We start from the raw sequence: 12,046 nt of genomic DNA, 5'->3' as shown, positions 1-12,046 counted from the left end.
GTTCTGACAAACTGCATTTCAGATTCGCTTTTCAGATTTCTAGTTTCTTGTATTTAATAGGGATATTCTTAATAGATAACCACAATTTATAAGAGTTTTATGTATGATGTTTACCTGTCATTTGAGTTTTAAAGCATCTCTGGGTGTTTCGACTTCCCTTTCCAGTTTCTTCAATGAGAAGAAATTATTATCCCTTTCTGTTCCAGGATGTCCAAGAATGGTTTAGATTTTATTCCTGTGATGATCTCTGAACATGGAAAGTATTTGCATTATATTCTATGCATATCTTATGTTGTTGCGCTTCAGGATTTATCTTGCTATGTTCTGCCCCCATCTCGTATAAAGAGGAGCAAAAAATGGTGCTGAAATGAATAGGCCAGTGCATATGGATTGTCACTACTGAAACTGAAGAGTAAAATGTTGAGAAGATCAGAACAGTTTTTCCAATTTCTCTTCAGGGGAATGGAAAAACACCCAAACGGGAAGATCAAGAACTAAGAGTCTGATTTTACTCCCAGGGAAGATGGGGAAAGGCAGGAGTATGCTTTCATAACTAGACATAGTGCTTGTCCTTGGTTTCTCACACCTAACCGAGCAGAAAGAAAAGAATCAACCATCTGAATAGCTGTACAGGACCAGCGTAAAGATCCATTTAATCTGGTGTCCTGCTCTCCACAGTCACTGGAAACCGATGTTCGGCGAGAGCATTGAAACAGGGCAGATAAAGAGTGTCCTTTCTTGGGCAACTTTCAGCAGGCAACGGGCAGGCACCTTTTAAGCAGAAACTGGAAAGGAAATTATTGTGCTTAACAGCTACAGCTATCCTTCATTCATTTGTATAATCCCTGCTTAAAAACATCTGTCTCTTCAGCTCCACAGTGTTGTACAGCAGCAAGCTATCTGATTTAGTAACACTTTGTATGGAAAAGTTCTTCCCAGTTGTTGTTTTAAACCTGCTGCTAGATCATTTACCGAGTCTCCCTGAAGTCTTATGTGATGGCAAACAGTGCGTGATTGTTTCCTGTCAGCCTCCTACGTATCATTTGGGATTTTACAGATCGGAAGACAATCCTTTCTCAGTCTGTTCTCCAGCTAGAAATTATCTCCTCACACGGATGTATTCCCATACCTCTGCATATATTGTTTCAGCTGCATACATGCATTTTCTAGTTCCACATATTCATACGAAGGAACTGGAACTGTACGCAGCACTCAAGCGCATGAGAGATTTACACAGGGATGTAATGAGTTCTTCTGCTTTGTTCTCGGCTGCTTTTGGAGTAATTTCTAACATTGTTTGCCTTTTGGACTACTGCTGAGTAGCAAGCTAATGTTTGCAGAAAACTACTCACAATGACTCCAAATGATAAAGGCTAATTTAGAGCCCATTATTATGTATGTTTAGTTAGGGTTATTTTCATTACTGTTTGCATTAGTTTGCAGTTATTGACATAGACTTTCAGCCACTGTCTCATTGCCCTATCACTCACTACTATCAGGTCCTTCTACAACTGCTCAGAGTCAGCTTTCGTTTTGCTTACCATGAGTAATTTTGCATCATCAGGAAACTGTGAAGATCCTTGGTCCTCACACAAGTAATTATAGGCTATTTAGGTGCAACAGTGCTCGGCCAGAAATATTCTAAGTAATTCAGCTCTTCTTCAAAGAAGAAAGCAAATAATGCTGTGTGGGGTGGTCAGTATCTGTGAAAGAAAGAGGAAGTTGATCTGGTTTCCAACTCAGAACGGAGTTACCTGATGTCGGTCCTGATGTCAGCTGTGCTTTCCGATTCTTGGAGATGGCTCTTCAGTCTTCTGGCACTCCCGTACTCTAGGGCACATCCAGTTTCCATCTCAGTGGCGCTTGCCTTTTGCTGCCTTTACCGTACGCACATGCTATGAGCCTCCTGCTGCCTCCTGAATTCTCCCTCTGCCTAATTTGTTTTATTATCAGACAGTCTTTAATGCTTTTTGGTGCTCTACTTCATGCTCACTCTCCAAAGCATTTCCAGTTCACTGGTTACTACTGCTGTACTCTCACAGTTTTGCATAATTTGAATTAATTTGCAAAAAAGACGAGGTGTAATTTGCAAGAATCTTTAATAAAAACATGTGTCTGTTACCTATGCCTTGCCCAAGGGTACCATTTTGCCAAACACACACAAAACCCAACAATAAATGACAGCAAAGAAACAACAATATTGCTACTACAGGAGAAAATAAAAATACTTTCTTAAGATTCTGTAAGTAAGTATTTTCAATGCCCATAGATCTGCTTATTATCCTCAGTGTACAGGTGGTAAGCAAACATTTCATATTATATTTAGTTTTTTATATTTATTCATATTATATTTACTTCCCTGCTTCCTGAATTAAAGAATGGGTCATTTTAAAGGCATTTGTGTCTTGCCAACAACTGTGGAAAGAATTCTGTGGTTTAACCTGTGGAGGTTTTATCTTTGCATGGAGAATTGAACGATGTTTTACAGCTTTCTTTTGGAGACCATGCCTCCCAGTTGTTAATGAGACTAAACTTGAGAAGCACGTGTCAAGTTCTTGGATGGACAAAAGAGAATATAGCTCTTCTCCTGTGTTTATGTTCTGACCTCAACATTTCATCAAGATGTTCAAACCTTTGCTCCTGGTGGTGTAAATTATGAGTAAAAATCAGTGAAAAAAATTCTCACGTCATTGGGTAGCAACTGCACTGATTTTCAAAAAGTTTATGTAAGACTACATAGGATCGGCTTATATGTTTTGGAAGTGATATGGCTATAATCTTCTAGAGTTATCCAAGAAATGTCCGTATGAATCCATCCAAATGATGGCTTATTTCGGGACTAAAGTTTTATGTAGATAAGCCCTTAGCAGATGAGGAGGGTATCTGTGTGCACGCTCTTCACTAGCATTTTGTCATCCACCATCTATGTAACATAACTGTATCATTTAAACAAAATATTTAAACTGCCTTTCTATATGTTTGTTTCTCTTTGGTTTAAGTATAGGCAAATCAGTAAAAAAAAATTAAAAAAAAAAAATCTCTGTAGAATAGCCACTTAAGCATTTGGTATCAAGATCATTAGAGAATATTAAAGAAGAAGTTGTTCAGAAACAAGCCAACTAACTAACAACACAGTTTTCTGTAGTTTCTTTTTATCCATGGTTCGCTTTTCAGGTCACAGACGTTGAGTGGCCTCTTGACTGAAATGAATAATGATGTTGCTGAATGGTGTCCTTAAGACATGATAGAGTTGTGTCCTTTATCTCCTTACCCTGTTACTTATTTCTTTTAGGAGAAAAATAAGTGACTATACTCCTGATATTATAAAGCTTTCCATAATGTATGTGGCTTGTTACTTAATCCTTGTATGAATTTTATACGTAAACTTACTCTGACACCTCCCAAAATTCCGCTTAATGCTTTTCCTGCTTGAACTCTTGGAAACTGAACACAGAAAATAAAAACCTGTGTTATTTAATGAATTTCCCAACTTTATTTAACCACATTCAGAATGAGACTTGCAGGTTCAGCTGAGAAAATAAAGCATTTTTTTCTGAGCAGCTTATCCTAGAAGTTACACTAAAAATACTGTGTCAAGGGAACCTTCTCTGGAGGTCTCTGCTTCGACAGGGGAACAGCCATGGCTTTTTGTACACCAGGGTCCCCAAAAAGACCCTTTGCTGCACAACGGTGCTGCCAAATCTGGAACTGCCAGTTTGAGAAATGGGAAAACATAAACCAGCGTCACAGAGCCTGTTTGTCTTTGCTTAATGAATAGTGTAGGCTCAATAATTAGATTTCTAGAATCCTGTATCTCTCTCTACTTTTTCCAAGGAATTTGCCATTTCCTCCCTTCTCTTACTGAAATTTGCTGGCAGTGGCATCTAGTTCTCCAGGGATTTAAATTGATTTTCTTGAACGACAGAATACATTTCCCATCTTGTCACCACGAACCAGGCAGCAGGGCTAAGCTGGAGGATTTAAATAGGACAGCCGGGAAGAGTCCAGTTTGCTAAGTGAGGCCTCAGAGCCATCCCCAGAGGACAGGACAGGACAGGACAGTGTGCCAGCCCTGTGGACAGGGAGTGACCAGGCTCTACCAGAAGGACCAGGGTGCCAGAGGCGAGTCATTAACCAGACAGGTGAGTCTGCAACCTGTTTCCTCCACGGCAGGGTGACCTGTGCCGCTCCATAGCTTCTCTACACACGACAGACCAGCTTCCCGTTTCTGAAGGTGTGTCTAAGACATCAGGGACGTCATGAGAGCTGCGATGGAGGATCTACAGGAAAACAAAAAAAAGAAGAAAAAAGCTAATATAGATAAAACTAAGGGAGTAGTTTCCCGTGCAGTTTCCAAGAGTATGTAACGTGTTTTATTCCACAGCCTCCCGTTAGCGTATGACAAAGCCAGCGCAGTGGAAGCTGCGGGAGGGTGACGGGGCAATGCTGGGTATGGGGCTTGTGTCACCACGCCGGCGCGGGAAAAGGGCCTTACGGCGGCTGCGGGCAGCCCCGCTCTGTACTTACGCCCGGGTCCGTCAGCGGCCCCCCTTTGTCCGACAGCACCCTCCCACCCGTGGCACGGGGGTCCCGCTCGCTTGAGCGCGTCCCGGTAGCTGCCCCACGTGCCTTCCAGTTTAATTTTAGCCCGGATCTCACGACCGCAGCCCGCTACTCGGTCCCCGCCGCTGCCCCGTTTCTCCGACACGCTGGCATCAACTCGGCTCCGGCCTTTGCTTCGCGCACTGGGGCCGGCGAGGTGCCGTGCCGTGCCGTGCCCCGGCGCCGCCCCGCCGCTGCGCGCAGAGGCCCGCAGCCGCCCTCGGCAGGAGCATCCCGGCGCCGCCCGGCCCCTCCGCTCGGCCCGGCCCGGCCCAGCCCCGCGGTACCTGTCACCGGGCCCGGCCCGCTGCCGCCCGCCGCAGGTGGGTGCCGGCCGGCGGCGCGGAGGGCACCTTGGCCGGCGGGCGAGGGAGAGGGCGGGGGGGGCGGCGCGGCGCGGCGCGGCTGCCCGCCCGCCCCCTCCCTCCTTCCTTCCCTCCCTCCGTCAGGCGGGCGGGGAGCTGCGGCGGGCGGGAGCGGCGAGCGGCGAGGCGCAGCCGCCCGGGCCGCAGCGGGGATGCGCCGCGGATCCCGGCGAGGAGGTGGGCGCTGAGCGGCGGCGCTGGCGGGGCGCAGGGGCCGGCGGCCCGGGACCGGAGCCGGAGCCGTGGCGGCGGGACAGGCCGTGCTGGGGAGCAGCGGGTCGGGTGGCCCCGCGGGGGTCTGCGCGGCGCGGCGCGGCCGGGTGCCGGGGTGGGCGGCGGGGCGCGGCGGTAGCGGCGTGGGAGGCGGGAGCGGGCCGGGGCGCGGTGGCGGCGGGCCCGGTGCGGGGGCTGTGGCCTGGTCCGGCGGCGGCCGCTGCGGCGGCCCCGGGGCGAAGCCGGAGCATCCGGACCTGACGGGGACGGGGACGGGGACGGGGACGGGGTTACGTAACTGCATCCGCGCAGCGAGCTGCGCCGGTGGCGGCCCCAGCCCGGCGGCGGAACTGTCGCTGCCCGAAGTCGCGTTTTTCCTCCCCTCCCATGCAGAGCAATTTCAAACGCTCCAACAAACTGCCCGGTCTGTGAGAATGAATCGTAGGTCGGCTATTGCTAAGTTGATGCACTCTCAGAACACCTTTTTGTCTTCCTCCGCTCGCGCTCTCAAGGAAAGGCAGGAACGGCCTGTAGTCCCAGTTTGCTAGCAACGCTGCAAAACCCTTGCAAGTACTTTGAATATGTACGGCTTCATTAGAACGGTTGTTTGGAAATTACCTGCTTCCCAGAAGTGCTGATGCTTAAAATGACCATCTGACGTGGGTTTTGCCATTGGTCCGTCATTTCATTTTATTTTATAACTGCTTCAGTGTGCTGCAAGGCTACGTTGTTGATGTTCTTCCCAAAACCTTCAGCAATGCAGATACTGTGGACTAATAGTAACTGAAACAAAAGAGCTTGCTGTACTTCTCGGAGTGAATTAGGAATCCAAGGTCGAACAGCAAACTGCAGTGCAACTTGTGTTGGGTAACGCAACAGAACAAAAGTATTCACAAATCTTTTTTGAGAGTCTAAGTGAAAAGTGTTCCTTAAATAGACTCTTACTCAGTAGACAGAAAAAAAATTGCTTAGCGAAGGTGTGAGGAAATAGCTATTTTAGGACTACAATTAACTATATCAGCTCAATTTTAATGGAACTAGTACATTTAATTGCATTCCTAACAGATTTTCTGTTCTCCAGATGATTAACTTGCAGGATGATACCAGCTCCAGGATTAAAATCTCATCAAGTGTCTAATGGTTTCTGTATCATATAATTGTGTTTGGTTTATAATAGTTCTTTTCTAATAACCAGCTTTCGTCCGTATAGCTGTAGGTACTATAATTAGAGGTTTTTTTATCTTGGCATAAATGACATAACCTTGACCTTTAGAGGTTAAGCAGATGCGGTTGTTATGGATCACAATACCTTGTACATTTAGTAAAACATTCATCTTTATGTGTATATATAATAAACAGGGTTTTCTTTTATTTTTGTTTAAAAACTACACAAGAGGAGGACTACTTTCTCTTTTCTCTCTATTTTAGATAAATTAACAGAGATGTGTCCAACACTTAAAATACCCTAAAGAGGTTTATATTTAAACTACCTCTTCTATACAAATAAATGGCAGGATGTGTATCTGGAAAAACGAAATACTGCAGGATTTGTAACTGATGACCTCCTAAACATTTTCCCTTGCTTCTGAGGGCTGGAAGAGGTACCTTTTGTTGTGCTGTAGTTCCTCAAGCTCACTGCTTCCACTTCCTATTAGTTCGCTGTTACACTCCCAGATCATCCGTAGTGCTTGAGAGCCGTACTGTTATGGGTCTTGTTACCAGTCTTTCTTATTACCGGCCCTTTTTTTGTTCTCAGCCCATTCTGCGAGTTTATTCATAAATGTCTGTGATGCTCCAAGTTTCTATCGCAGCTTTTCTAGTCTTTAGTTTGCTTCAGTTTCACGCAGAGATAACAAAACATTGGTTTGCGTACTTGTAGGAACAAATGTATTTCATTTGGGTTTTTTTTTTTTTCAAGTGCTGGTGTTGAAGGGCTGTACTCTCTCCATGCGTTATAGGCTTGCATGCGTTTTTTATACAACTGTCAAAAACATAACTCTGCTCACAGGTGTTAGAGTTACCGTGCAACTGAGCAGCCATTCAGACCTTACTACAAAGCCACCATGGCTATGGAAAGATAAAGCCTTGTGACTTCTTCAGTAGGGGAGTCCCCTACCTCCTGCTCTGTTGCAAGTGCTGCTGGAGATGGGGGCTGCTCTCCTTTGCCACTTCTTCCTTCAATCCACGCTGGAGATGAAGGCAGAGGGCGTTCATAGTCCTGCTTCGTTTTCCTTCAGTCCTTTGGCACGTGTGTGTGGGGGGGATATGTACATGTGTCTACCCCTTGTGCTTCACGTTTCTTCTGAGGTATGGTCTACTGCTGGATTTCTCAGTGTGACAGAAGTGAATGTTTTTGCTCTTGTTTTGCCAAATACATGAGATATCCATATTGGTTTTCTCTGGGGATTTTTTTTGCATGTAATCCTTTAGATTCCTGAGAACTTACGCTTCTATACCACATGGCTTTGTCTCAGGAGGTTTGCATTTCTTAAGGGACATTATTCCTCCAGGTCAGCCCTTCTGTGCCACGCTGGAGAACCTGCTGTCACTGATAATGGTGTTGCAGTGTGAGACGGGAAGGCAACTGCCAGCACTTCACTGCTGAAGATGTGTGTGTGTGTCTATATTTTTAACATGAGTGTATGTATACAGTGAGCCTGTCCTAATGGTATAATTAACCCTTATGCCTCATACATAGGAGTAGAAAATAATTGTCCGTTACCCCTGTCTTTTCTAATTTTTTTTAAAACACTGAACAATTCAAACAATTCCCAGAGATTTCTGGTGTACGTGATGATTAAAAACTGTGAGCCTTTCTTTTTCTTTTTTTTTTTTTCCTGCTAACTAAATGGTTGCTGGTTTTGAAGCTTTTGACTATACTGGCATGGGAAAAGGCAGCAGTTTCTGTAGATAATTTTCATGGGAAATGTTACTCTGGGCAATTGTACTTCTAAAAGGAATTTCTCCAAGAATTTCCTTCAGGCTTGTGTTTCTTTCTTAAGCTGAGTTTAATGAGATTAAAAAAAAAAATCCTTCCCAGTGGAATACTAAAGTAAATGCTTACTTTTTTTTTTTTTTGATTGAATTTGCCATATCAACGTTCTAGATGTCGAAGGAAGCAGCAACAGGCACTATATACAAATGAAAGTAAACACGCTCAGGCCACGTGAGAGATGTTGGATTTTTGACAGATTCAAAACATGGCTTTGGTGATAGATAGGGAAACTCTCCAGCTGTTAAGAAGTCTAATGACAAAGAAGTTGCATAATGAGGTGCCAGGTAACGTGAACTGAATTTGGCTGTAATATTATGAAATATTAAGGAATATGAAATTATAGAATCATAGAATGGTTTGGGTGGGAAGGGACCTTTAAAGATCATCCAGTACAACCCCCCTGCTATGGGCAGGAACGTCTTCAACTAGATTAGGTTGCTCAGAGCCCCGTCCAATCTGACTTTGGATGTTTCCAGGGATGGGGCATCTACCACCTCCCTGGGCAATCTGTTCCAGTGTTTCCCAACCCTCAAAGTAAAAAATTTCTTCCTTTTATCTAGTCTGAATCTACCCTCTTTTAGTTTAAAACCATTACCCCTTGTCCTATCGCTACAGGCTCTACTAGTAGAGTTCATGCTATGAATGGTGCTATTTATGTATGTTTGTAATTAATTTCACTATCTCCATACCTATGTTTTCTGAGCTGTAAATACAAACCTACAACCTTCAGCTGTTTCCTGTAAGTCAGAACACAGACATGAAGGCAGTTAAAAGTCTTTTTTAAATGCCACCGCTGTATATATCCCGGTGAATGGTGTTTCTAGCATATCGCTCTCTGGGGTTGTTTTTTTCAGAAGAGCTGAAAAATGATGGAGGAACCTTTTGGTGCTGACAGCTGATAAGCCAGTGAAAGGGAGGACAGCTAAATGTGAAACGTGGAAGATGGGAAGACCACAGGAGTTACCATGTATAGACAGTCAAACTCCTGTGTTTTAGGGAGACTTCTGGGCTGAATAGACTCGTTAATATATTAAGGGAGGAAAAAAGTGAACAATACCAAAATGCTAGAGACAACTGTTGAAAGAGGAGAAAACAGGGTTGAAGTGGGGTTTCTTTTGTGTGTGTGTTTTTTTTTTTTTTTTTAAGGGGGGTTGGACCAAATGACATCCAGAGGTTCCTTCCAACCTAAATTATTCTTTAATGTGAACTGTTTTGGCATTAAAGGCCAAACCCAGACACTACTATTTTCTATTTACAATGAAAAATAGATGGTGCTTAGAAACTCTGAATTATTTTTTCTGAAGTATGTATATTAACCCTGCAGAATTTCCAGCTAGTTTAGGAGTTGGTTCCAAGTAAAATGTGTCAGTATGTGCTGAGGGCTATATACAGTTATGGGTGGTAGCAGCAGGGACGGAGCTGCTGCATTTCCAAGCTTGTCTTTCTGAGCAAACTACAGACTGGTTGTTTAAATGGTTTCAATGTGAGCCCCTCCATCACCAACTCAGAAACCAAAAAAAGATTGTGTCTCATTACTTGTTATCTATACCTTTAAAAAGAGAAGCTTTGAAGGAGGAGGAGGAAATTGGAGATCAAATAAGAGTAAGAGGATGGGTCTGGAATGTATGGCAGTTGTAATGTCCTAAAGATTAGGAGAGCTTTATAATGATCTTTAGAAATGCCTCACTGTAGTGGAGAGAGCAGCTGCATTTTGAAACCAAGTTAAATAATTTCCTTATTGTTTTTTTTTTTTTTTGTGTGTTCCTTAAAGGTAAGTATATGTTAATACTAGTTGAGAGCACTTCTCTTAAAGGAAATAATGGATACATTAACTTGAGGTGTAAAGAAAAGAAATCTCTAATTGATTGTGAGCTTAATACAGAGTTGCAAGAACTTTAAGTAGAAGGTGTCATGTTGCATTAGATTCAAAGATTCAGTTTTCCACCAAAAAAATCAATTTCCTTCTGGGAAACTTGATTTTTTTGCTGTCTCCTTGCTGGGGCATGGTATCTGTATTTCTAGCAGAATGCAGTCCCTGGACATCTCTTAAAGGTTCGATGTTCCTCAATCAAATATTTCACATTTGTGGCATTTAAGCCCCTCCCCCTCCAATGAATCTTTTCTGCCTTATGTTGGGATGCTGACAATCAGGTGGATAAGTTGAATCTACCCAGAATTTAGCAGATAGGAAGTCCAGTCTTGGTTATGATCTCTCCCAGTGCGATCTGACTGCTTGCGTTCATAACTCTGCTAAAATAAGAGTTTTCTTTTCCCTGTTTTACTGTGGAAATTGAGAGATGGAAATGCTTGCAGCCTATAAACTATATAAAAACCCCATACTTCTCAGTTCACATGAAAATTGTGAAAATCACAAAAATCACAAAGGCTATGCTTAGTCCCTGTTGATTTGCATGTTTCTAGTCCAAGCAGAGACACTAAGGACCTTATGGATTCTTTACTTGAAAGGCTGGATTAATTTATCTGTATATGGTATTGAATGTAGTCCAATCCTCTAACGTATATGCTGTTTTGTTGGTACAAAGCTGTTCTGTAGCGTATATTTTTTCCAATTACGTTAGTGAATTATGTTTGTGAAGGATTCAAAGGTATTGAAATAATGTATTGGATCCTTTGCATCAGTACAGTAGGGCATATATCTGGGATTGCTTTGTTATAAAAACAACTAAACCCAAAACGAGTAACATTTGTGTAAGAATTATCTACAGATTGATTTCAAGATATCCTTTTTCAGATGATGAACTGAAAAGTTTTCTGTTGAAAAATGGAATAAGCTCAGGTTGCCCAAAGAAAAGGCCGTATGAAACCTGTGCCATGGGGTGAAGGCTACCTGCCCATACAAAGGAGACCTTGGCTACATCTGCCCAGCTCTAGCTGACCTGATTAATCCTGGAAAATGAAAAAACAATAGCAGAACTTTGTTCTGTAACTGTTGCCAGCTTCATGCTTCCTGTAACATGTTTGGGGTGGGAGACCAAAGAGTTACTGAAATCTTGGTGGTGACTGCTAATTGACCTTAGATATAGACTGTGGAATTGGTGAGACCTTTGATGGCTCATGCTGACAGTTTAAATGAGAAAGTAGTAAATAATTAAAGCAGTAGCCTCACTTGCAGGGGATGAGGGAGCATGACATGGGACATGCACATACCTCTGACACTTGGAAGGCTGAGCTGGAGGGGAACAGCCTGGTGTGAGGTCCAGGCCACCAGCCAGGACTTGGACATGCTGAGTGGTTGGGGTGAGCGTTCTGTTCCCCAGGGTCTATGGTGGCAGAGTCACCTGGACCTTGATTTGCGTGTCATAGAATAGACAAGCTGGAACACAAATGCTGCACCCATCCTGCTTAATAAAACACAACTGGATTATGTGACACAGAGTGGTGTCTTTCTATTCTTGCAGCCACCCCACCCCGTTCCCCTATGACAAACCCAATGTGGATAAGGAGATGTTAAACAGGATTTGGGTAAAGAGAAGTTTCGGTGAACATCTTACTGGAATGGTTCCAATCTTGTGAATCGCCACTCTTCCTGTTTCACCTCTGCCTTCACTGTCTCTCTCCTGTGTGTGGTCAACCTGCTTCTGCAGTGGGACCGCAGGTGGGCTCTTGTTTCTACTTCTACTGTATGAGCATTTTTATGCCTGATCTACTCAGGGTTGCCTGACACCCTTGTGATCTTGTTCAGGAAAATAACTTTTAACTCTTTCCTCCCATCCTGTCTTTGAAAATAAAATTCAATCTTGTTTGTAAAGTAATGGCACTGTGATTTGCGAAGTGGGAGAGAAACAAATCCAGATAGACCATGGCTCATCTCAGATTATGATTTCTGGGGTTTTGGCCACAAGATAGAAGT

At 43.6% G+C, this 12,046-nt stretch overlaps 1 protein-coding gene and 1 long non-coding RNA gene across 8 annotated transcripts in view; one reads left to right on the top strand and one right to left on the bottom strand.

Moving 5' to 3' along the window:
* Window positions 1-3,458: 3,458 nt before the first annotated feature.
* LOC128144579 (uncharacterized) lies at window positions 3,459-4,999 on the bottom strand. The gene is made up of 2 exons (XR_008236121.1): window positions 4,890-4,999; window positions 3,459-4,280 (listed from the first exon to the last, which is right to left on the bottom strand). It is a non-coding gene; the product is annotated as an uncharacterized LOC128144579 (long non-coding RNA).
* Window positions 5,000-5,055: 56 nt separating this feature from the next.
* OSBPL6 (oxysterol binding protein like 6) overlaps window positions 5,056-12,046 on the top strand; it is a 116,067-nt gene continuing 109,076 nt past the window's right edge. For 5 of the 7 annotated variants that reach the window (XM_052793502.1, XM_052793504.1, XM_052793500.1 and 2 more), the window contains exon 1: window positions 5,056-5,144. The gene's annotated coding sequence lies outside the window, so the exon portion shown is untranslated. Of the gene's footprint in view, window positions 5,145-11,594; window positions 11,792-12,046 lie in introns of all 7 variants that reach the window. The other 2 variants (XM_052793499.1, XM_052793498.1) reach the window with 2 other exon arrangements.

The sequence above is a fragment of the Harpia harpyja genome, chromosome 7, assembly GCF_026419915.1.
Source record: "Harpia harpyja isolate bHarHar1 chromosome 7, bHarHar1 primary haplotype, whole genome shotgun sequence".
Taxonomy (NCBI): domain Eukaryota; kingdom Metazoa; phylum Chordata; class Aves; order Accipitriformes; family Accipitridae; genus Harpia; species Harpia harpyja.
Note: the sequence above shows the minus strand (reverse complement) of the source record. Positions and strands in the feature narration are given on the sequence as shown.